Source organism: Staurois parvus, unplaced genomic scaffold (assembly GCF_062004578.1).
Source record: "Staurois parvus isolate SC_StPar_1 unplaced genomic scaffold, SC_StPar_1.0 ptg000154l, whole genome shotgun sequence".
Taxonomy (NCBI): Eukaryota; Metazoa; Chordata; class Amphibia; order Anura; family Ranidae; genus Staurois; species Staurois parvus.
In genome coordinates, this window is record NW_028317950.1 from 2,566,287 (window position 1) to 2,593,748 (window position 27,462).

The 27,462-nt window shown below is 43.1% G+C and overlaps 1 protein-coding gene across 1 annotated transcript in view; it reads left to right on the forward strand.

Annotated features, from left to right (window-relative positions):
• The window catches only part of RBM34 (RNA binding motif protein 34), a 201,223-nt gene that overhangs the window by 53,817 nt on the left and 119,944 nt on the right, over positions 1-27,462 (forward strand). The gene's annotated exons all lie outside the window — the stretch shown is intronic.

A 27,462-nucleotide genomic window follows, 5' to 3' on the forward strand; every position in this document is an offset into this window, starting at 1 on the left:
GTATTGATTTATGCAGAATAATATAGAAGTGACATTTTGGTTGATATCATGAACAGAAACCCTATTAACCACTTGCCCTCCTGAGGATTTACCCCCCTTAATGACCAGGCCTCTTTTTGCTACTTGGCGCTGCACTAATTCAACTGATAATTGCGTGGTCATGCAATGCTGCACCCAAACAAAATTTACGTCCTTTTTTTCACACAAATAGAGCTTTCTTTTGGTGGTATTTGATCACCTGTGCGCTTTTTATTTTTCATGCTATAAACAAAAAAAGACCAAAAATTTTGAAGAAAAACAATATTTTTTACTTTGAGCTATAAAAAATATATAGTAAACGCAAAGTTAGTTATAAATTTAGGCCAAAATGTATTCTGCTCCATGTTTTTGGTAAAAAAAAATCCCAATAAGTGTATATTGATTGCTTTGTGTGAAAGTTATAGCGTCTACAAACTATGGTATAGATACTGTAATTTACGCCATTTGTTTGCTATAGAGCGCTGCGCTAGTTTAACGGACAATTGCGCGGTCATGCAATACGGTACATAAATGAAATTTATGTCCCTTTTTCACACAAACAGAGCTTTCTTTTGTTGGTATTTGATCACCTGTGCACTTTTTATTTTTGGCGCTATAACCAGAAAAAGTTTTTAAGAAAAAAATTTTTTTGGGAAAAAAAATATTTTCTCATTTCGGTCATAAAAAATATCCCAAAAAACAAAAATTTTGTCATAAATTTAGGCCAAAATGTATTCTGCTACATGTTTTTGGTTAAAAAATTCCCAATAAGTGTATATTGATTGCATTGTGTGAAAGTTATAGCGTCTACAAACTTTGGTATAGATAATGGAATTTACACAGCTTTTACTTTCTGACTGCCCATCACATTTCTTGAGGTGCTAAAATACCAGGATAGTACAAACACCCTCAAATGACCCCTTTTCGCAATGTAGACACCCTAAGCTGTCTGCTGAGAGGCATATTGAGTACATGGAAGATTTATTTTTTTCCCACAAGTTTCTGGAAAATGACAAAACATTTTTTTTTTTTACACGAAGTTGTCATTTAAATTATTTATTTCTCGCACAAGCCATGGGTATATGTGGAATTACACCCCAAAATACATTCTGCTACTTCTACCGAGTATGGGGATACCACATGTGTGAGACTTTTTGGGAGCCTAGTCACATACAGGAGCCTGAAATCCAATGACCACTTTGAAAGCCTGAAGGTGCGTAACTTCCTCATTACACTTCCTCACTACCTATCACAGTTTCAAAGGCCCTAACATGCCAGAATAGCACCAAACCCCCCCAAATGACCCCTTTCAGGAAAGTAGACACCCCAAGGAATTTAAAAAGAGGCACGGTGAGTATTTTGCAGATCTCATTTTTTCTCACAAGGTTTTGAAATATAAAAAAGAATAGAAAAAATGTTTTGTTTTTTTTTTAATTTTCCAAACACTTGTGGCAACAAATGAGATCTGCAAAATACTTACCGTGCTTTTTATCAAATTCCTTGGGGTGTCTACTTTCCAAAAAGGGGTAATTTGGGAGGGTTTGGTGCTATCCTGGCATTTCAGGGCCTCCGAAACTGTGATAGGTAGTCCGGAAGTGTAATGAGGAAATAAAGCCCTTTAAAGCCTGAAGATGCTTACTGGATTTTGGGGTCCTGTGCTTGGCTAGACTGCCAAAATGTCTCTCACATGTGGTACCCCCATACTCGGGAGAAGTAGCAGAATGTATTTTGGGGAGTAATTCCACATATACCCATGGCATGTGTGAGCAGTAAATCATTTAAGTGACAATTTTGTGTAAAAAAAAAAAATTAAATTTTTTTTGTCATATTCCAAAAACTTATGGTAAAAAAAATAAATTATTCTATTGATTCAACATTCCTCTCAGCAAATAGTTTGGGGTGTCTACTTTCCAAAAAGGGGTCGTTTTGGGGGCTGGGAGTGTTTTATGCCCAGCATTAGAGGTTTATGCCACACATCACTCACTCTTCTAACCACCTGAAGACCAAGCCTTTTCTGACACTTTTTGCTCACATGAAAAAAATCAGTATTTTTTGCTAGGAAATTATTTTAAACCCCCAAACATTATATATTTTTTTAAAGCAGACACCCTAGTGAATAAAATGGTGGGTACTACAATTTTTTATGGCACGTAGTACTCGTGCAGCGATATTTCAAAAGCAAATGTTTAAAAAGAAATACACTTTTTTTTTTACTTTTAATGCACAAAAGCACAATATATTGGCCAATTATTTAATAAAATATAAAAGATGATGGTATGCCAAGTAAATAGATACCAAACATGACATGCTTTAAAACTGTGCATGCCCCATGCAATGGCGACAAACTGCAAACATTTTTAATATCCATAGGTAATGCTTTAAAAGCTTTTAAAAGCCACCATTTTAGATTTACAGAGGAGGTCTAGTGTTAGAATTACTGCCCTTCATCTGACGTTCACGGCAATACCTCACATGCATGGTGCAACCGCTGTTTACATACCGCCACAGGGTCAAGGCTTGTGCACACAGGTGTGCGCGCATGGGAGGGGCGTTTATTTTATTTTATTTTTTTTTAGTTATTTTGATTCTTTTTTATTATTTTTACATTTGTACCTTTCATTTTTTTTTTTTTTTTGATCACTTTTAATGCTATAACAGGGAATGCAAATATCCCGTATAACTTCAATGGGCATTGTCATACATTCTTTTTTGAGAAATCTGGGGTCTATCAGGCTCTAGATATCTCCACTGCCCTTACATTATCTAATCAAACCAAAATTGGTGTGATCAGATGCTTTCCCAATTTACAAATGGCGCTGTTTATATCCTGCGAAACTGAAGTGATGAAATGCACGTAGCTTCCGAATTCTTAGACTATAGAGATGATTGGCACCATTCTGGTCTCCAATCAGCTCTATGGTCAGCTGGCAGAAACACCGGCTGCATTCTCAGGTTCCCCCGATGGCACGAGACTGCCCGAGAAGGCCGTGGAAGGCAGCGGGGGAGGGGGGCATAATCTCTCGCTGCTTTTAAAAGCAATCCTGGAGCTAATTAGCCACTAGGATTGCTTTTACATGAAAGCCGATCGCTGGCTGAAAAAAACGATACCAGGATGATGCCTGCAGCTGTAGGCATCATCCTGGTATAACCATTCAATTTCCAGTGATGTACCAGTACGTCGCTGGTCCTTGTTGGGTATATATACTATGTTCTTTTTTTTTTTATGCAGCCTGTGGGCTGAATGAAAAAAAGAGAAGAAATCTCTGCCAGAAAAATCGTGTGGTATGCCCACCTTTAGAATATGCTGCCCTGCATCCACCCACTTCTAATGGTGGGCACACATTAGGTCACACTTTGCCACAAGCTCCAGTTTCAAGATTGAACAAATGTCTAAATAGTGGTACGCTTGAATAAAAATTGTCCACGTATAAGTGGTACCCCATATGGAAAAAGGATGACACCAAGTCCTAAACTATCTTGCCACTGCTCCCCATGTAGTCTGGGCATCCAGATGGCTCCACGTGACTATCTTTTCCCTCGTAAATCCAAAACTTATAAGTATAGCCTGTTGTCCTCTCACAGGTCTTCTACATCTTGACCCCATATCTGGCACGCTTACAGGGGAGAAATTGTTTGAATGTAAGGTGGCCAGAAAAATTAATGAGGGACTCATCAACGCAGATGTTTTGCTGGGGTGTATAGACATCTGCACATTTTTGGTTAAGGTGATTTGCGAGGGGCTGAATTTTGTGGAGCCAGTCAAATTCAGGGTCACCTCAAGGACGACAGAGTGTATTGCCATTGAAATGCATAAAACACATTATACTCTCATATCTATGCCTGGCCATGGCAGCAGAGAACACGGCATATGATGAATCGGGTCTGCGGACCAATACAACCACAATTCATTTCTTTTAGTAATGCCCATGTTGAGGGTTAGGCCCAAAAAAAATGTAAATTGGAAAACCGTAATGAGTTTCCATGCGAATGGTCTGGCAAGGTTTGAATTTGGGTTGGCGGCAATAAATTGTTGTGCATATAAACTGCTTTGATCCACAATCAACGCATACAGATCTTCCGTGAAAAACAGCTCCAAAAATCAAGGAGGTATGTGAAAGACCAGGATGTACTAGACCGCTGGTACTCGCCAGTTCACCAAAAGATAGCGCGGCACTAGTACTGGCACTCTGCTGCATATGAGAGTCATCAAAATTTACCGGCAAGTGCTAACAGAGATCAGGCCTGATTCTGCTAACACTGTGGTTTTGTGTGCAATGTATCAAGTGACAGTGACCTACTGACACTGCACTTGCTGGGGGAGAAGGGGAGGGTAAGCGTAGGGGCTAAACGCAGGTGCTGGCAGGTGCTGGGGTTGATCCCACTAACGCTGCATTTTTGGGGACGCTATACTAATGTGAATGCTGGTATAGTGCTGACCTGATCAAAGATATTGACCCGTTCAGACACTATACTAGCAATGGAGGTTTATTGTACATGAGCGTGCTCCTGGCAATCAAGAGGTTAAATGTGATGACTGGTGTACTGAGGGGCAATCTGACGCTATCTGGGAGGGGCGTGAAAACCATGGGAGTGCAAATCATGTATATATATGTATATATGTGATTTTGCGCACCCATGCCGCCCTGTAGTAGTATTTCTGGGTGGTCAGGAAGCAGTTATAGAAGAGGTTTGTATTACGGCGCTGCGTTACTTTAGCTAACAATTGTGCGGTCATGCAACACTGCACCCAAATTAATTTTTTTTTCCTTTTTTCCCACAAATTGAGCTTTCTTTTGGTGGCATTTGATCGCCTGTGCGTTTTTTTATTTTTTGCGCTATTAAAAAAAAAAGGCTGACAATTTTGAGGAAAAAAAATATTTTAGACTTTTTGCTACAAAACATGTCCAGTAAAAAAAATTTAAAAATCAAATTTCGTCATAAATTTTGGCCAAAATGCATTCTGCGACATGTCTCTACTAAAACCCCAATACGTGTAAATTAATTGGTTTACGTGAAAGTTATAGTGTTTACAAATGGCGGGAAAGATACTGGGATTTTTAATTTTTTTTTATACTAATAATGGCGGCAATCAGTGACTTATGGCGGCGATCAGTGACTTATGGCGGTGATCAGCGACTTATGGCGGGACTGCAGCGGACATTCTGACACTGGGGGGGAACTGACTTGGGGTCACTGACATCCCCAGTGACACCAATACAGTGATCAGTGCAAAAAAAAAAACACTGACACTGTACTAATGGCACTGGGGAGGAAGGGGTTAACTTTTTTATTCACTGAAAGGGTTAACTGTGTGAGGGGAGTGTTTTACTAGGGGGCGGGGGTGTGTACTGCACGGTAACATGCTGATCTGGAGAGATAAACTCTTCTCTCCGGATCAGCATGTCAGGAGCTGACAGAGAACTGACAGAAAGCAGAGGTGCAGTGTAAACTCTGCACCCGTGCTCTCTGTCAGGGATTGGCGCTAATCGCCGGGACACAGCAGGTAATGACCGCCTGTGACCCGGCGACTGACACCCGCGGCCGTGATCGGCGGTGAAGGTAGGGCGGTGGCGCGCCTCGCGCGCGCCCCCTACCTGTTTTGCAAAAGCACGTTTCAAAACGTGGTTCTGCGCAGCCATGCCGCCCTGCCACCGTATTTCTACAGTGGCTGGTCAGCAAGAAGTTAAAGGGTGAAGCCCTGTGTCTGTTGTTACAAGTTGCACTATGAGAAAATCTTTTATATTCTTAACTGCAGCATTGGTACCGTACCGCACTGCCAAACCTGGAGATCAGGCAGACTTGACCTTCTCTGCCTAAATTATTTTACTATTTACAGTACATCGTGCTTACTTCCCTTCCACATCAGACCCAGGATCCATATGGTATGGCATGATGGATAATTATCTACCTGTATTTCTCAGCATTGAGAACAACATTGATCGGGCTACGCTGAGGAGCGTAGACATAGTGGTTGGCCAAGGAAACTTTCTGCAGTAGATGAAAGAGCATTGAGGACACCATTGATCCTGACCAAATCTCCAAATCCATTTGCATGCTTACTTCCCTTCCCCCGGAAGATGTCCAGCAGTGCCATCCACACAGAACTGGCAGAAACCAGTAGGACCCAGGTACACCAATCTACTGTCCAGAGAAATCTGGCCAGAAGTGGTCTTCATGGAAGAATTGAAGCCAAAAATCCATATCTCCGCATGCTTACCTTCCACATCGGAAGATGTCCAGCAGTGCCATCAGCACAGAACTGGCATAAACCAGTTGGACCCAGGTACACCCATCTACTGTCCGGAGAAGTCTGGCCAGAAGTGGTCTTTATGGAAGAAGTGAAGCCAAAAAGCCATACCTGCGACGTGGAAACAAGGCTAAGAAACGCAACTATGCGTGAAATCATAGAAACTGGGGTGCAAAAAAACGGCAGCAGGTGTTCTGGACTGATGAGTAAAATGTGAAATATTTGGCTGTAGTGGGAGGCAGTTTGTTTGCCGAGATCTAGAGAACTGTACCATAATGAGTGTCTGCAGGCAACTGTGAAGCATGGTGGAGGTTCCATGCAAATCTGGTGCTACATTTCTGCGAATGGAATTGAAGATTTGGTCAGGATCAATCGTGTACTCAATGCTAAAGAATAAAGGCAGATACTTATCCATCATGCCATACCATCAGGGAGGTGTGTGATTGGCCCCAAATGTATTCTGCAGTAGGACCATGACACCATTGATAGGTGTACCTGGGTCCCACTGGTTTCTGCCAGTTCTGTACTGATGGCACTGTGGGACATCTTCCGGTGTGGAAGGGAAGTATGATGGAGGACTCCTTGATGCCATACCATCATGAAGGTGTGTCAATGGCCCCAAATTCATTCTACAGCAGGACAATACCACCAAGCATGCAGCCAATGTCATTAAGAACTACAGTGTAAAGAAGAACAAGGAGTCCTGGAAGTGATGGTTTGGCCCCCACAGAGCCCAGATCTCACCATCATGGAGTCTGTCTGGGATTACATGATGGGACAGAAGGATCGGAGGCAGCCGACATCCACAGAAGATCTGTGCTTAGTTCTCCAAGCTGTACATAGAGAAACCTACCTGCCGAGTTCCTTCAAAAACTGTGCGCAAGTCTACCTAGAAGAAGGCAAAGGGAGGGCACACTATATATTGGTTAGATTTGGATTTCTGTTCTGTTCATTTGACAAAAAACAGGTTGCGCCGAAAATAAACAAACAAAATATCAATCAAATAAATAAATATATAAGTGAAGTCCAATAAAAAAAAGTCCAAAGTGTAGATGAAATAAGAAATAATCAGTAGTGTCTAATAGGGAATATATCACCAAGTGAATCCACCACCAAAATGGGTTAGGTAAAACTCACCAGAGCAATATGCTGATTCTGTGACAAATCGGCATATAGTGCCTGTTGCTCTGGGAGCGATGATCTATGTAGTAGCGGCAACACTTGAGACTTTTGGTGCTCTGCAGGTCTGGGCACCATTTTCTGTAAGCGCATTTCTTTTTATTAAAGCTGTGATTTCATGATATACTGCACCATGAGCTCTTATGTTCTTTCTTCTGAGTGGTGATTTGAACCTCAATGTGGAATCCTATAAGTTACTTTTGAAGTGGATACTCAGCTCTGCAGAGCATCACTCCTTGGAATTCACACCAAAAGTCTCAAGTGTTGCCACTACTATATAGATCATCGCTCCCAGAGCAACAAGCGCTATATGCTGATTTATCACAGAATCAGCATATTGCTCTGGTGAGTTTTACCTAACCCATTTCGGTGGTGGATTCACTTGGTGATATATTCCCTATTAGACACTACTGATTATTTCTTATTTCATCTACACTTTGGACTTTTTTTATTGGACTTCACTTATATATTTATATTTATTTATTTGATTGATATTTTGTTTATTTTCAGCGCAACCTGTTTTTTGTCGTTTGCCATACCCTATATACACTATAGGTTAGGTTTGCAGCTCATTCTGGTTTTGCATATTTTTCCGTGGCGCTATTTTTACTTACCATATTTCTTCTGTTCATTTACCTTCTATTTTGTTAATTTCTAAAAATAAACTAATAACTTTTCTATTTTTGAAAGCATTCTTCATTTACAGCATTTTCTCACAACTGCCTAAAACTTTTGCACTGTAGTGTATATTAATATATGACATTATTATTATGAGCTATTCGAAATAATTGCCTTCCTCTGGATCAATTGCGGGTGTAGGGTTCTGTATATAGAGGTTTTCTATTAATTTATTAATGCTTTTTAATTGGTTAAACTAAATGGACGCATGTCTTTTTTTTAACTTGACTAACTATGTGATAGAAGCCACGAATGAATTGCTGATCTACTGTATAGGAGTTTGCAATAACAGCTGCAATAAATGTAATTTATATTTTCCAAAATAAAAATGTTATATTTTTATTTAATAACCAGTTCCCAACCGTGCTATAGCCAAAACACGGCTACAGCGTGGTCGGCTAGTTCTGGGAGGGTAGTCGGCTGGCTATCAGTGCCACCCATCAGTGCCACCTAACCGTACCCATCAGTGCCGCCTATCAATACCCATCAGTGCTGCCTAGCAGTGCCCATCAGTGCCACCCATCCGTGCCACCCATCAGTGCTGCCCATCAGTGACACCTAACCGTACCCATTAGTGCCGCCTATCAATGCCCATCAGTGCCACCTAACAGTGCCCATCAGTGCTGCCCATCAGTGCCGCCTAACAGTGCCGCCTAACAGTGTCCATCAGTGCCGCCTCATCAGTGCCCATCAGTGCAGCCTATCAGTGTCCATCAGGGAAGGAGAAAAATTACTTATTTACAAAACTTTATAACAGAAACTAAGAAAAACTTTTTTTTTGTTTTTCAAAATTTTTGGTCTTTTTTAGTTTGTTTAGCAAAAAATGAACCCCCCCCCCAGTGGTGATCAAATACCACCAAAAGAAAGCTCTATTTGTCTCAAAAAAATGATAAAAAATTTACTTTGGGTACAATGTTGCATGACCGCGCATTGTCATTCAAAGTATGAGAGCGCTGAAAGCGGAAAATTTGTCTGGGCAGGAAGGGGGTAAAAGTGCCTGGTAGGCAAGTTGTTTATAAAAAAAAAAATAATAATTTGAATGGCAGTATTTTCCTAATTGAGGGATTTTAGAACAAAACCACATTATGGCCAGTAGATGGAGATAACAATCATAGGAAACAAACAAACTCATTATGGAAAACTTTGTATACAGTAATAGGTTTTTTTTTGCCATTACACAGGCTTGCACAATTTTAAGTCTTGACATGTTTGGTATCTGTCTACTCGGCACATCACGTCATTTGTATTTTAAGAAAAAATGTGTGTATTATATTGTGTTTGTGTGAATTTAATTTACTTTTTGTGTATTTTTTTTTTAAAATATGCACTTGATAAAATGTTAAGCAGTCCGTCTCTGCTGGCATCAATGTGCAATTCCTGGGGTCAAACTGGGTCAGTGACAGACAATTCTGAATCTTCCCCTTCGTCTTCATTTTGCAATTCATTGAGAGGTCGAGCAGTTTTGGCAAATCTCTCCATGAATCTACATTAATAGAAGCAGAACCCCAGGATTGGCCTCACGTTGCAAGGCCTTGGCCAAGAGGGGACAGCTTCCAATTTCTTGGGGTTGCCCTTCAGAGGAGACAATGTGCCCGAGATAAATGATAGATGACTTATAGAACTGACAACTTTCAAACTGCAACTGCCACCATTATATTCTACAGGGCCTCTGCTTTCAGGAAATTAGAGGGCTTTACGTAATTTTCTAGCAAAAAATTCTAGACGTAAATGTGTGTGAAGAAGCTGTATGAAAAGTACTCTCTCCCTTCTGTACAGCAATGGGGACTCCATGGTACGCAATTCCGGCACCTCCAACACTGAATGTATGTACTGGCAAAGGGTGCTTGGCAGTGGTGGAGGGTCTATTATTGCTGGTGGGGAATCTATTGTTACTGGGAGGAGGGCTTATGTTGCTGTGGGGGTATTGTTGCTGAGGGGGATCTACTGGTGTAGGGAGGGAGTCTTTTTGTTGCTGCATGGGAATCCACTGTTTTGGATAAGGTCTAGTGTTGTGGCCGCTTGATGGTCTATTGATGCTGGCTGATTGGGGATCTCCTGTTACTGGTGGGAGCCTATTGTTGTTTGGGTGGATCTACTGTTGCTGGTGGGGGATAATTTTGTTGCTGGGGAGCTTGGGCATGCTGAATGGTCTATTATTACTGGTGAGGAATCTAATATTGCTGGGAGGAGGACATTTGTTGCTGAGCGAGGATCTATTAGTGCTAGGGGAAAGTCTATTGTTGCTGAGTAGAATCTACTGTTTTGGGGGAGGTCTATTGTCGCTGGCTGCTTGAGGATCTATTGGTCTTGGTTGCTTGGGGTCTCCTGTTGTTGCTTGGGTTGATCTACTGTTGCTGGCGGGGATGTATTGTCGCTGGTGAGGGTATATTGCTGCTGGGGTGCTTGGGCATGCTGGATGGTCTATTATTGATGCAGGGGGATCTATTGTTGCTGGGAGAAGGGCCTATGATTCTGGGGAAGGGGGGTCTATTGTTGCTGAGGGGGATCTACTAGTGCAGGGAAGGGAGTCTATTGTTGCTGGGAGGTTATACTGTTCTGGGGGAGGTCTATTGCTGCTGGCTGCTTGAGGATCTATTGGTGGTGGCTGCTGGAGGTCTCTTCTTGCTAGTTGGGGTCTGTTGTTGCTTAGGTGGATCTGTTGTTGCTGTTGGGGGATGTATTGTTGTTGGTGTTGGGGGGGCAGGGTTCTTGCTGACGAGGTCTATTGTTGGGGAGATTAGAAGGAGAGTATGAGACAGAGACAAGGAAAGGTGCTTGGAGGTGGATTGAGGGCAGGGTCACTGGTTGACTCGGGGAGGGGAGAGTATCTGCACCTATTCTCTGAGGAAAATAAAGCTCTTCTGTAAGGTATTTAGGTATAAATAATTGGCACGTATCCTCCATGGTGCTGCTCATGTTCCCATGCCATGTGTTTTTTTTTTTTTGTTTTTTTTTCCAATAGCTCTACAAATGACCAGAAATGACTTTCAGGATTGGCTTTTCATAGACTTTTCCATAGACATACTGTAGTCCCGAAGTTCAGATTCACCAAGCTCCATGCAAATGTAACTTGGCTGGATTCACATATCAGTAGAAGTCAAGAACCAAGCAGTGCCAGACTGCTCTGTATCTGGTGAACAGGGCAGGAATATCAGGAAACTTCAGATAGCTCTGTCAATATTCTCCTGGTGTCATCACATTATCAACTCCAGCTTCTGTCCATCTGGGACATACAAAGAAACCAGATAGGAACAGGGGCGGACTGACCATTTGGAAACTTGGGCACTGCCCGAGGGCCCGGGTTCAGTAGGGGGCCCCATGATATGCCCCTGGTACCTTTTTTCATACGCTTTTTTGAGTTTGGGCAAGGACACAGGGGCCCCATGATCCCCTATTGCCCGGGGGCCCCATGAGTTGTCAGTCCGCCCCTGGATAGGAATGATATCAAGGCATCAAACAGCTGACTTCTACTATTTGACAGCAAAATGACTTTTTATGGAAGTCCGAGTGATAAGGTGAGGTTCGTATCTGCAGCAAAAGCTTTTAGATTATGTTAACCTTCATCAATCGGCTTCCCTGTGTTTAGTAGAAGTAATTAGGGGTACTGTAAAACCACCCAATCACTTCTACATAAATAGAGATGATACCACCTTGTTCTGGTCCAAGCCTCCACCCCAGAAGTCCCAGGGTTTGCCCTAAGCAACGGTAAGTTGGTTCTGTGCAGTGACAGCTTCCTGGCAGGATAGCTCAGGTGGGTTCAGACTGGGATCTGAACTTGCATGAGCTCATCCCTAATGGCGAGTAAAAATTAATTCCCCGATCCCCTCTGCACAGTGTGAACCCAGAAGTACTCAGATATGAGCACTTCCAGTTTCACAGCTGTCAGAACCCTGCCTGGAAAGCAAGGTGCACAGCGGATCAAGCTATGGACTATGCTTGATCGGCTGGAGTGGAGGACACAGGAGATATCAGGGATCTAATGAATCCCTGATGTCTCCATAAAGAGAACTGTAGAAACACACTGGAGGGAGCAAACACCAATGTTTATTAAATCCAAAGACAAATACATACCAACATAAAAATGAACAGGCAGATCAAGCACAACTCCAGCCTTAGACGGTGTCATCTGACCATGTATGTCAAAGCTGGAAGTCTAACGCGTTTCGGGGGAATTCTCCCTTCTTCAAACTTCAAAGAAGGGGGCAAGTCCCCCAAAACGTGTTAGCCTTCCAACTTTGGCATACATGGTCAGCGGCACCTGTCTCAGCCTTTCAGCGATCTGCTGAGACCCTGAGCCAGCTGCATCCTCCCCCTCCATAGCCCGCGGGAGGCAGTGCAGACAGTGGTGACTGACAGTCGCCGCTCTCTGCTCAGAATTGCTGTAACTCAGCGGTCATGTGATCACTTAAAGCTGGCGGGCGACAGATGCAGCATCCACCTAGGTAAGTATGACTTTTTAAAAAAAAAAAAAAAAACACTTCTCTTTTAGTAAACATTGGTGTTGGTGAGGCGTTTGCACCCGCCTGTGTGTTTGCAGTTCCAGTTCTTTTGGAGGGATGCATCGGACGAAGCATTACAAATCGTGACACCATTGGACGTGTAACAGTTTGAGCTCTGGAGTGTTAGAACTTTTCTGTCTCTATAAAGAGAACCTGTCACCTGCCCAGTGCTATCACATAGGAGGCTTATTAGTCCCCTTGCAATGGCAATGAAGTTAAATGTAAAAATAAATAAATGAATTACAAAAATGTTACATTTAAAATACAGAAAATACAATTTTTAAAAAATGAAAGCACCTCTGTTGTCCTACAGAAACACATACGAGCACATACATGTGCAATCTGCACTCTCATTTTTTGGATAATTTAGGAGCAAACTTGATGGGGATATAGCCAGGAGTGCTTGTTCATGGATTTCCCGTACATCCTGCCATCTTGCAGGACAGATTGAGGAGGACAATGGTGTCAGCAGTTGAAAAGGTGGGCGTTTGTTTGGGGAACGGAGCATATTACAGTATTTTAATATATTGGGAACACTGTGGTACACGAGGAGCTTTTTGGGGAAATGTGTGTAAAGGAGAACTGACCTTTGAAGACCGCATTCACATGTGTGCTGAGAGCTGTAGTCTGTGAACAAGCTGTGTTTTTATTAGTGTATGAACAGCAATTATTAAGTCTTGCCACAGATTCTCCATTGGATATAGTCTGAACTTTGACTGGCTCATTCGAACATATGAATATTCTTTTATCTTAACCATTCCATTGTAGCTCTGGCTGGATGTTTAGGGTCGTTGTCCTGCTGGAAGATAAACCTTCGCCCCAGCCTCAAGTCTTTCGCAGACTCTTAACAGGTTTTCTTCTAAGATTGCCTTTTATTTGGCTTCACCCATCTTCCCATCAACTCTGACCAGCTTTCCTGTCCCTGCTGAAGAAAAGCATCTCCACAACATGTTGCTGCCACCACCATGTTTCACAGTGGGGATGGTGTTTCCAGGGTGATGTACAGTGTTAGTTTTCCGCCACACATAGTGTTTTGCTTTTAGGCCAAAGAGTTCAATTTTGGTGTCATCTGACCAGAGCACCTTCTTCTACATTTTTGCTGTGTCCCCCACATGGCTTCTCGCAAACTGCAAACAGGACTTCTTATGGCTTTCTTTCAACAGTGGCTTTCTTCTTGTCACTCTTCCATAAAGGCCAGATTTGTGGAGTTCACGACTAACAGTTGTCCTGTGGACAGATTCTGAGCTGTGGATCTCTGCAGCTCCTCTAGGGTTACCATGGGACTCTTGGCCGCTTCTCTGATTAATGCTCTCCTTGCCCGGCCTGTCAGTTTAGGTTGGCGGGCCTGTCTTGGTAGGTTTGCAGTTGTGCCATACTCTTTCCATTTTCACATGATGGATTGCACAGTGCTCAGTGAGATATTCAAAGCTTGGGATATTTTTTTATAACTTAACCCTGCTTTAAACTTCTCCACAACTTTTTCCCTGAGCTATCTGGTGTGTTCCTTGGCCTTCATGGTGCTGTTTGTTCACTAATGTTTTCTAACAAACCTCTGAGGGCTTCACAGAACAGCTGTATTTATACGGATATTAAATTACACACAGGTGGATACTATTTACTGAATAGGTGACTTCTGAAGGAAATTGGTTCCACTAGATTTTAGTTAGGGGTATCGGAGTAAAGGGGGCTGAATATAAATGCATGCCACACTTTTCAGAAATTTGAAAACCATTTATCATTTTTCTTACACTTAACAATTATGTGCCACTTTGTGTTGGTCTATCACATAAATTCCCAATAAAATAAATTTGTTTTTGGTTGTAACATGACAAAATGTGGAAAATTTCAAGGGGTATGAATACTTTTCAAGGCACTGTAGTTGGTTGATTAAAGACACTAGTCCCTCCAGTTCAACCTGTGTGGGTGTGTGTGCTTATGTCTATGATCATGGATGTTGTGTTCACTAAGATGCCCATCTAAGAGTATTTTTGAAACCATCAATACTTCTTGCTGACACCACCGATTGTGGAAGGGTGTTCCACATCCTTACCACCCTGACAGTGAAAAAACCCCTGCTCAGTTTAAAGCTAAACCGCTTCTCCTCCAATTTCATTGAGTAACCCTGTGTCTTCCTATACTCCCTGAGACTGAATAGTTTATTTCCTATGCCAGAATCTCCACTGAGGTAGTTGTATATTGCTATCATATCTCCTTTTAAGTGTCTTTTCTCCATGAAGAATACGTTTAGTGTTTGTAGTCGTTCCTCATAACTGACGTCCTCCAGTCCAATTATTAACTTTGTTGCCCTTCTCTGGACTCTCTCCAGTTCCAGAACATCCTTGGTGACCAGAATTGGATGAATACTCCAGATGTGGCCAAACCAGAGTTTTGTAAAGTGGCAGGATTATAGTTTTATATCTTGAGCAAATACCCTTTTTATGCATGGTGATATTCTGGTGGTTTTGCTTGCTGCAGCTTAGCATTGCATGTCGTTGCTGAGTCTGTCATCCACGAGGACCCCCCAATCTTTTTCCATCCTGGATTCCCCCCAGAGGTTCATCCCAAAGCGAGTAACTTGTATTCATATTTTTAGCCCACAAGTACATTACTTTACATTTTTCAACATTAAATCTAATTTTCCATGTAGTTGCCCACTCTTTTATTTTATTGAGGTCTTCTTGTAATGTTTCTGTATTGTGTTGTGAAGTTATTGCCCTACTTAGCTTTGTACTGTTAGCAAACACTGAGATATAGCTATTTATATCAACCTCTAAATCGTTTATGAATAACTGAGACAGAATTGGTTCCAGGACAGAGCCCCGAGGTACCCCACTTACCACAAGTCAGAGTATGCAGTATTTATCACCAACCTTTGTACGCGCCCCTGTAATCAATTTTCTATCCATGTACAAACCCTACGGTCCATGCCTACAGACCACAGTTTGTAAACTAAGCGTTTTTGGGGGACTGTGTCGAATGCTTTTGCAAAATCCAAATACACCACGTCCACAGGTCTTTCCCAGATCACCTCCTCATAGAATGTTAACAGATTGGTTTGGCAAGAATGACCTTTCGTAAAGCCATGCTGATTACTATTAATGATACCGTTTTCATGAGTAAAATCTTGGATATAGACCCTTATCATCCTCTTTAATAGTTTACATACTATTGATGTAAGAAAGACTGGCCTGTAGTTTCGTAGAATATACCTCTGCCTTTTTTTAAATATTGGTACCACGTTGGTACTTAGCCAATCCGCTGGTACCATTCCTGTCAGTATGCCTTAAAAATTAGGAATAGCGATCTGGCTATAACCTGACTGAGTTCTCTGAGGACTCTCGGGTGCAAGCTATCTGGTCCTGGTGATTTATTTGCATTAAGCTTTTCATGACCTTTTTGGACACCGACTTCTGTTATCCACAAGGGTACACTCTGTGATATGTTACTAATGATACAGTCTTGATTACTATACCCCTCCTTTTTTCTTAGTAAAAACTGATGAAATGGATATATTTAGTACAGTTGCCTTTTCTGTCATTTGTAACCAACTTCCCTTCATCATCCTTTATGGGGCCAATCTCTTCTGAATTTGCTTTTATACTATTAATATATTTAAAGAATTTTGTTTTTGTTTTTTTTTACTCTCCTCTGATATGTGTCTCTCGTGGTCTATCTTAGCCATCCTGATTGCGTTCTTACATTTTTCTTATTGTATTCCTTGTAGTATTGGAATGCTGACAATGACCCCTCTGTGGCAGGCGCAGCACCCTTTGGTGCCTAGTGCGCTGTGGCATTAGAAAAATTATGCAATTGCTGTTTCTTTTGTTTGATTAGACTGACTTTACTCTGTAATTCCTCTAATGCCGCTCTATGGATGCAGTAGGTTTAAAGAGCACACCGAATACTTTAGTTAACTTCTTTAATAACTTCAATCTTCTTCATATAACATAAAATGGTAGACGTATTGTGGATTATGGATTACGGTTGCATATTGTGATGACTTTACGTATTACAGTGGCTTATTTTGCTTCGTATTACAGTGGCTTATTTCTTTGGAACTATTTGGCATTCTCTGCTTCCATAGAACTTATCTCTGAGTGGAACTCTGTCTGTTTCCTCTTCTGTCTGGTGAGCAAGTGGCTCTAGAAAGATCTAGCAGGGGGTTTTACACAGGCACAAATGTGAAACTGGCTGGGATTGGTTAAGGCTCTGTGCAGTGTGAGGATGGCTGTGATTGGCTTACCTATGTGCTGACTCTTAAAGGTATATTTTCCTTTTCTGCTTCTGCTAACCCAATGAATTTATAAATGTTATATAACATTCAGAGACATAAATCACAGCAATGATTCTGCTTTTGGCTTTAACATATGCACATATATACTGTACTGAGGTTATTGGCAGGTTTGGTATACACATATATGTGAACCATATTAACTACCTAGGACCGGTCTTAGCTGGCCAGCTACACTCTCTACCTTATATTTCTTAAAGGTCATTTTTTTGTCTTTAACCACTTGCTTACGGGGCACTTTTACCCCCTTCGTGCCCAGGCCAATTTTCAGCTTTCAGTGCTGTCGCACTTTGAATGATAATTGTGCAGTCATGCAACACTGTACCCATATGACATTTTTATCACTTTTTTCACACAAATAGAGCTTTCTTTTGGTGGTATTTACTCGCCGCTGGATGCTTAATTTTTTGCACTATAAACAAAAAAAAAGCAAAATATTTGAAAAAGAGTTTTTCTTTGTTTTCTATCATAAAATTTTGCAAACAGGTAATTTTCTCCTTCACTGATGTGCGTTGATGAGGCTGCACTGACAGGCAGCACTGATAGGTTGCACTGATGAGGTGGCACTGGTGGGCAGCGCTGACAGGTGGCACTGACTGACCGCACTGATGGGTGCAACTGCTGGGTGGCACTGCTGGGCATTGATGCATGGCGCTGCTCAGCACTGATGGGTGGCACTGCTGGACACGGATGAGATGCAGTGCTGGGCACTGGTGGGAGGAAGTGCAGGGCACTGGTGGGTGGCACTGCTGGGCACTGATCATCAATGTAGCTGTCCTCTGTGTCATTTGCCAGTTATCGGCAGTACTTTCCTCATGCTGTGACCGTGAAGAAAGTGCAGCCGATAACCAGCAACTATATTTACAGTATCTCCCAGAAGTGAGTCCACCCCTCACATATTTTATTCTATCTTTTCATGTGACAACACTGAAGAAATGACACTTTGCTACAATGTGACGTAGTGAGTGTACAGCTTGTATAACATGTAAATTTGCTGTCCCCTCAAAATAACTCAACACACAGCCATTAATGTCTAAACCGCTGGCAACAAAAGTGAGTCCACCCCTAAGTGACAAGGTCCAAATTGGGCCCAAAGTGTCAATATTTTGTGTGGCCGCCATTATTTTCCAGCACTGCCTTAACCCTCTTGGGCATGGAGTTCACCAGAGCTTCACAGGTTGCCACTGGAGTCCTCTTCCACTCCTCCATGATGACATAAACGGAGCTGGTGGATGTTAGAGACCTTGCGCCCCTCCACCTTCCATTTGAGGATGCCCCACAGATGCTCAATAGGGTTTAGGTCTGGAGACATGCTTGGCCAGTCCATCACCTTTACCCTCAGCTTCTTTAGCAAGGCAGTGGTCGTCTTGGAGGTGTGTTTCGGGTCGTTATCATGTTGGAATACTGCCCTGTGGCCCAGTCTCTGAAGGGAGGGGATCATGCTCTGCTTCAGTATGTCACAGTACATGTTGGCATTCATGGTTCCCTCAATGAACTGTAGCTCCCCAGTCCCGGCAGCACTCATGCAGCCCCAGACCGTGACACTCCCACCACCATGCTTGACTGTAGGCAAGACTCACCTGTCTTTGCACTCCTCATCTGGTTGCTGCCACACACACTTGACACCATCTGAACCTAATAAGTTTATCTTGGAGTCATCAGACCACAGGACATGGTTCCAGTAATCCATGTCCTTAGTCTACTTGTCTTCAGCAAACTGTTTGCGGGCTTTCTTGTGCATCATCTTTAGTAGAGGCTTCCTTCTGGGACAAAAGCCATGCAGACCAATTTGAGGCAGTGTGCGGCGTATGGTCTGAGAACTGACAGGCTGACCCCCCCACCCCCCACCCCTTCAACCTCTGCAGCAATGCTGGCAGCACTCATACATCTATTTCCCAAAGACAACCTCTGGATATGATGCTGAGCACGTGCACTCAACTTCTTTGGTCGACTATGGCGAGGCCTGTTCTGAGTGGAACCTGTCCTGTTAAACTGCTGTATGGTCTTAGCCACCGTGCTGCAGCTCAGTTTCAAGGTCTTGGCAATCTTCTTATAGCCTAGGCCATCTTTATGTAGACTTTTGAAAAAGTCATAGGAAGTGGCGAAACGCGTCAGAGACACGTGACGTCAGACGTATCGACGCTGACCGGAATTGCGCTCGTGGCCATCTTGGAAGTGGGAACATGTGGCCAATGTTTCCCTGAATCTGTCTACACTTGTATCCCTGTGAGGAGGAGCTGTTTTCACCCAAATTTTATGTGAGTTGCCAAATAAAGGAGGATATTTTATACATTATCTGTGACTGTGGATTTTCTTGAGGATAATGGAAGAAAAACCCTAGTATTGGATGAAATCGTTATGAGGAGAAACTTAACCCAGAGTGGTGCTATGCCCTGATGTTTCTTATATAGGGTAATTACCCATCAGCATATGAGTTGGAGAGTGTTGTTTTGGGTTTAGGTGATCACTGATGTATACAGGGTGTGGTGATACACACTTGCAGTAATAATTTGGAGTTGCTTTTACACATTGTGCTGAGGACACTATTCTATGTGAGAGTGTTTCACCTATATCTATATTCACTATAGAGTATTTGCATGTGTATAGATACTCGTGTATAGAGTATACACATATATAAAGATTTTTGCATGCTGCACAGTGAGTGGCACGTGTGATGTATTATTTAAAAGGTATGACACTATGTCAAGTTTTTTCTTTTTGAGGTGTACTGTCATCAGGATTTGCGGGTATTGAGAAGGAGTTTTTGTGAAAGAAGAAAGGAAAAATTATTATTTACACCTGTGGGGACTTTTTTTGAATTTTGGATATTTTGGACAATTTTTATGTTTTTATGTCTTTTATGTTGGTTTTATTTTATTTTTATTTTATTGTTATTTATTTGTGAAAGGGAAAAGTTTTATATCTTTGTCATCTTTATGTAGAGCAACAATTCTTTTTTTCAGATCCTCAGAGATTTTTGCCATGAGGTGCCATGTCGAGCTTCCAGTGACCAGTATGAGAGAGTGAGAGCAATAACACCAAATTTAACACATCTGCTCCCCATTCACACCTGAGACCTTGTAACACTAACAAGTCACATGACATCGGGGAGGGAAAATGGCTAATTGGGCCCAATTTGGACATTGTCACTTAGGGGTGTACTCTTTTTTGTTGCCAGAGGTTTAGACATTAATAGCTGTGTGTTGAATTATTTTGAGAGGACAGCAAATTTACATGTTATACAAGCTGTACTCTCACTATGTCACATTGTAGCAAAGTGACATTTCATGAAAAGATAAAATAAAATATTTTCAAAAATGTGAGGGGTGTACTCACTTCTGTGAGATACTGTACATTGTGATCTGCTGTGTCATTGGACACAGCTGATCACGTGGTAAAAGGCCGCCGTGATTGGCCTTTTAACGCATCATGTTTTCAGCTGTGTCTGTAGGACACAACGATCATGGAGAGCGCTGGGTGCACGCCACTGGGGGGCGTGTGGGAGGGCGCATTCTGGGAGGACGTCATATGACGCCCTCCCAGAACTGGACAACTGCACTGTAGCCATCATTCAGCTATAGCGTGGTTGCCAAGTGGTTAATATGTCTTTTTTCATTTAAGTTTAGCCGCCCAGGTTTAGTCTTAGCTCTTTTTTATTTGTTGCCCATTGGAATACACTGGATGATACCTTTATTTAATATGTTCCTAAAGTGCTCCAATTTTTTCTCAGCGTTCAATGTTTCTAGGATTTGGTCGCATTTAATATCTTGTAGTATTGAGTGAAGTTTAGAAACGTTGGCTCTTTAGAAATGTAGTGTTCTTGTATTACCCATGTGCCTCCTTTCCCTATGATTTATGCTGAATGTAATTATCCTGTAATCACTGGTTCCAAAGTTGTCCCGTATTTCCACTTCTGTGACCAAATCCATGTCATTTGTAATTAATAGATGTAGCAATGCATTCTGTCTAGTTGGGGCATCCACCAATTGACATATGAAGTTGTCCTGTAGGAAATGATGAGCCTTAACCACTTCCCGTCCAGCCGCTGTATATAAACGGCCGGACGGTGGCAGTGCAGGGGCGGGTTGCCGTTCATAAACGGTGCCCGCCATTTAGGACTGTGCGTGCTCCCTGGGAGCGCCAGCACCACGATCCGGTGCCCGCTGTGTCTGATCGCTGTACAGGACCTCTGTGTGATGTCCCGATCATGTGATCACTAATTGGCCAATCAGTGATCACATGAATAGGTGTAAGCAAGATGTCACTTCTGACATCATTGCTTACTACGTGTGAAATCTGTAAATGATCACAGAGATCACATGGTACAAGGCTATTCACAACAGCCTTGTACCATGTGACAAGCTGTGAACAATCACAGCTCACGCAGTAGTTCTCAATGGCTGCAAGAATGCAGCCAGAGAGAAGGAGAAATTATTGCTTTTACAGCCTTTATGGGTGTAAAAGCAATCCGTGTTAAAAAAAAAAAAAAAAAAAAAAAAATCTTCATCACCTCCCACATGTAGTACAGTGTCACTATGGTGACACTGTACTGCTAGGGTGACAGCATGTTAAAAAAAACATAAATATAAAATATAAAAATATAAAAAAATGTTATAAAAATTATAATTTTTGGTTATAAACTAATTTGGGTTATTCGTCTACTAAAAATATAACTGAATAAATTTTGGCCAAGATTTATGAAGAAAGATTATTTATTTGCAAAATTTTATAAGAAAAACACTTTTTTTCAACATTTTTGGATATTTTCATTTATATAGCAAAACAAATAAAAATCCCAGTGGTGAATAAATACCACCAAAATAAAGCTTTATCTGTCTCCAAAAAATGCTAAAAAAGTCATATGGGTACAGTGTTGCATGACCGCGCAATTGTCATTCAAAGTGCGACAGCGCTGAAAATTGGCCTCGACAGGAAGGGAGTAAAAGTGTCCAGACATGAAGTGGTTAAATGAGTGGGCTGTTCCTTCTGCCCAGTCAATATCTGGATAATTGTAGTCCGTAATTATGGTGATGTCACCCTGCCTTGTTACCATTTCTAACTGTGATAGGAGATCCAACTCCTCCTCGTCCTTCAGGTTAGGGGGCCTGTGGCATACCCACACTATTATTTATAAGTTCCACCCACAGGGACTCCACCTCCCCTCATGCCCCATTTGCAATGATGTCCCTCCCGTTCACTAGCAAATCATTCTTGATGTACAGGCATACCTCTCCTCCCCATCTACCCTCCCTGTTCCTCCGATACAAGGAATACCCCATGGATCGTTGCTAACCAGTCATGTGAGCTGTCAAACCAAGTTTCTGATATTCCCAAAAAGTCAAAAGTCCTCCTTGTGTATCAGCAGCTCCAGTTCCTCCTTTTTCTTAGCTAGGCTCCTGGCATTTGTGCACGTCTCTCAGTTTTGTACATGTGCATATTATTTCCTCCTTAGTTGTTCTACGGCTGTATTTTTGTTTTCCCAATCCACTCACCCCGGGTTTAGGTATTATGGTTCTAGCGCCCTCTGACCTTCACTTACTGGCTATTGCTTCCTCTGATCCCTTCCCCCCACTACCTAGTTTAAAATCCCCTCTAACTTTTTGGCCATCCTTTCCCCCAACAGAGCTGCATCCTCCCCATTAAGGTGCAGTCCATCCCCATTATAGAGCCAGTAACCGGCTGAGAAGTCAGCCCAGCTCTCCAAGAACCTGAAACCCTCTTTCCGGCACCAATTCCTCAGCCACTTGTTAAGTCCTCTTAGCTACTGCTGCCTCTCTAATGTGGCTGGAGGTACAGACACTATCTCCGAGAATACCACCTTAGAGGTCCTTCTCTTCAATATAGCCCCTAAGTCCCTGAAATATATTTATAGGATGCTCCACCTTCCTCTAACCCAACAATCTGTCCTTCCGATCTGCGATATGTCGAACCCGAGTGCCCAGTAAACAACATACTGTCCGGTGATCACAGTCTTTGTGACAGAATGTCCTATCTGTCCTAATAATTAAGTCCTCTACCGCCAGTATGACCGCGCAATTGTCAGTTAACGTCAGTGCCGTATATAACATGGCCTGGTCCTGAAGGGGGGTAAATCTTCAGGGGGCCGGGTGGTTAAGTCCTTATCTCTCGCTTTTATTATCATTCACTCCACTTTTTGAAGATCCCCACACAATTACTCCTTCTGTGATACGTGGTCACTGCGTCCTGTACGCATTTCACAGAGCCTGCTGTCTGAACTACAGAGGTGTTGAGAGGAGGAGTATCAGGAGGCGGAGTTAGCAAAGGAATCACTGCTTTCAGGCAGCAAGGTACCATGGGATATGTAGTCCTTAAAAAAACAAAAGTGAACAGCTGTGGGGAAGCTGCAAAGCATGCAGGGAATCCAGAAAGCTTAAAGCACCCTGGGCAGAGTGTAGCCGAAGTATCCTAGATCCAAGGAGCAAGTGTACAGTCCAAACACACGTTCCTGCGTTAAAAATGGCGGTGTGTATAAATGGGTGCTGCAGCGACTGTCAGCTGGAACCAAACAGAATCGGCAAGGGAGAATGTCACCAGCACACTGAAGATCACCAATATGGGTCCAAATGTTTTCATGAACGACCACATAGCTACAGCAAGGCAACGTTTCGGAGTCTCGCAGGACCCCTTCATCAGGCATGATACGATCACAAGGAAATGCATCGGAGTCCCGCAGGACCCCTTCATCATTCATGTGACGATCACAAGGCAACATTTTGGAGTCTCGCAGGACCTCTTCATCGGGCATGTGATGATCACAAGGCAACATTTTGGAGTCTCGCAGGACTCCTTCATCAGGCATGTGATGATCATAAGGCAACTTTTCGGAGTCTCGCAGGACCCCTTCATCAGGCATGTGATGATCACAAGGCGACATTTTGGAGTCTCGCAGGACCCCTTCATCAGCCATGTGATGATCACAAGGCAACGTTTCAGAGTCTCGCAAGACCCCTTCACCAGGCATGTGACGATCACAAGGCAACATTTTGGAGTCTCGCAGGACCCCTTCAACAAACATGTGACGCTCACAAGGCAACGTTTCGGATTCTCGCAAGACACCTTCATCAGGCATGTGACAATCACAAGGCAATGTTTCGGAGTCTCGCAGGACACATTCATCAGGCATGTGACGATCACAAGGCAACGTTTTGGAGTCTCGCAGGACACATTCATCAGGCATGTGACGATCACAAGACAACGCTTCGGAGTCTTGCAAGACCCCTTCATCAGGCATGTGACGATCACAAGGCAACGTTTTGGACTCTCGCAGGACCCCTTCATCAGGCATGTGACGATCACAAGGCAACGTTTTGGAGTCTCGCAGGACCCCTTCATCAGACATGTGACGATCACAAGGCAACGTTTCGGAGTCTCGCAGGACCCCTTCATCAGACATGTGACGATCACAAGGCAACGTTTCGGAGTCTCGCAGGACCCCTTCACCAGGCATGTGACGATCACAAGGCAATGTTTCGAAGTCTCGCAGGACCCCTTCATCAGGCATGCGACAATGACAAGGCAACGTTTTGGAGTCTCACAGGACCCCTTTATCAGGCATGTGACGATCACAAGACAACGTTTTGGAGTCTCGCAGGGCCCCTTTATCAGGCATGTGACGATCACAAGGCAACGTTTTAGAGTCTCGCAGGACCCCTTCATCAGGCATGTGATGATCACAAGGCAACGTTTCGGAGACTCGCAGGACCCCTTCATCAGGTATGTGACAATCACAAGGCAACGTTTCGGAGTCTCGCAGGACACATTCATCAGGCATGTGATGATCACAAGGCAACATTTTGGACTCTCGCAGAACCCCTTCATCAGGCATGTGACGATCACAAGGCAACGTTTTGGACTCTCGCAGGACCCCTTCATCAGGCATGTGACGATCACAAGGCAACGTTTCGGAGTCTCGCAAGACCCCTTTACCAGGCATGTGACGATCACAAGGCAACGTTTTGGAGTCTCGCAGGACCCCTTCATCAGACATGTGACGATCACAAGGCAACGTTTTGGAGTCTCGCAGGACCCCTTCATCAGACATGCGACGATCACAAGGCAACGTTTCGGAGTTTCGCAGGACCCCTTCACCAGGCATGTGACTATCACAAGGCAACGTTTCGGAGTCTCGCAGGACCCCTTCATCAGGCATGGGACGATCACAAGGCAACGTTTTGGAGTCTCGCAGGGCCCCTTTATCAAGCATGTGACGATCACAAGGCAACGTTTAGGAGACTCGCAGGACCCCTTCATCAGGCATGTGACGATCACAAGGCAATGTTTTAGAGTCTCGCAGGACCCCTTCATCAGGCATGTGATGATCACAAGGCAACGTTTCGGAGACTCGCAGGACCCTTTCATCAGGCATGTGACGATCACAAGGCAACGTTTTGGAGTCTCGCAGGACCCCTTCATCAGGCATGTGATGATCACAAGGCAACGTTTTGGAGACTCGCAGGACCCCTTCATCAGGCATGTGACGATCACAAGGCAACGTTTTGGAGTCTCGCAGGATCCCTTCATCAGGCATGGGACGATCACAAGGCAATGTTTTGGAGTCTCGCAGGACCCCTTCCTCAAGCATGTGACAATCACAAGGCAACATTTTGGAGTCTCGCAGGATCCCTTCCTCAGGCATGTGACGATCACAAGGCAAAATTTTGGAGTCTCGCAGGACCCCTTCATCAGGCATGTGATAATCACAAGGCAACGTTTTGAAGTCTCGCAGGACCCCTTCATCAGGCATGTGACGATCACAAGGCAACGTTTTGGAGTCTCGCAGGACTCCTTCATCAGGCACATGATGATCCTACTGTATGCCTGATGAAGGGGTCCTGCGAGACTCCAAAAAGTTGCCTTGCTGTAACTATGTGATCGTTCATTAAAACTTTTGGACCCATATTGGTGATCCTCAGTGTGCTGGTGACATTCTCCCAAGATCCAAGGAGGACTCCTTCAGATGATAGTTCTTTGTATTTCAATATTACCATCTTTGGCAAACAGCTGCATCTTCGCCTCACAGCTCTGCCCTCTGTGTGCCTCTTGCAGCTCCATCACCCTTTAGGGACATTATTTCCTCCTCACTTTTTCTGACTGAACAGCCAATCAGCTGGTTCTCATTTAGCAGCCAACCGCCTCCTGAAACTCCTCCTCTCAGCACCTCTGTAGTCCTATTAATGTATATATAGGGAGAATTGCACTGCATTGGTGTAATATAAATCACTACTATAATAATACACTTGAAATTAAGGGCACCACACCAAATCATGGTCTATAAGTCATGGTAGTGGTGGTTTGTTCCTGCAAAGCAACAAAGGGAAGGGGGCCCTAGATCTCTGAGTTAGGTACAAGGATTTTTTTTGTGGAGGGGGGGGGGTCACAATGCATAATGTATCTTTTTTTAACCTTTCTTTTTTTTTTAACTATGCGAGAATGTAAGTAACTCTAGCCAAACTCCTCTTGCTCTATACAAAACGAAAAAAGGCATCTAGATGTGGTGAAGATGACTTGCTGAAGTTCAAACCGGGAAGAAAGGGGATTTAAGTGACTTTGAACGTGGCATGATTATTGGTGCCAGACGGGTTGGTCTGAGTATTTCAAAAACTGCTGATCTTCTGGGATTTTTACACACAACCATCTCCAGGGTTTACAGAGAATGGTCTGAAAAAGAGAAAATATCCAGTGAGTGGCAGTGGTGTGGACGAAAATGCCTTGATGTTAAATGTCAGAAGGGAATGGGCAGACTGGTTGCTGCGACATTCAGATGGTAGGGTCAGGATTTGAGGTAAAAAACATGATGGTGGTGGTCAGGGGTGGACTGACCATTTGGGTACTCGGGCACTGCCCGAGGGCCCAGGGTCAGTAGGGGGCCCCACGAGATGCCCCTAGTACCTTTCATAGGCTTTTTTGGGTGTGGTTTGAGTGTGGGTGAGTACACAGGGGCCCCATGATCCCCTATTGCCCAGGGGCCCCATGAGTTGTCAATCCGCCCCTGGTGGTGGTGTTGTAGTGGTGTGGGGGAGATTTTCTTGGCACTAGCAAGGCGTAAAGTGGCCAGAGAGTGTATGTAGTTCCTATATCATCAGCACCACCTAGTGGCCATAATGCATTTTTTATTTCCATAGGTATCTCCAATTGGAAAAAATAAACACATCATGGAGACTATGCAGTGCTGACAATGTAGGAACTGCATACAAGAGAAAATACAGCAATTTTCATTCTAAGTAAAATTCTAAATGTTCGTATGTTTGACACATCAACACAATGACCATTTTAGACATAGATCCCTTTTAGGCTCCATTCACATCTGAGCATAGCTTTTACAGCGTTTTTCATGCATATTTTACTGTGATTTTTGCTTGCTTTCATACTGCATTTTTAGCCGTTTTTGAGGTTTGGCATTTTTTTATTAGCCAATAGAGAACAAAAAATATGTTACATCATTTGTTGCTAGTTTTTTTTGCTTCAGCTTTTAATATTAGTATTATTAATATTAATAATAATAAATGAATAAATACATGTGAAATAAATAC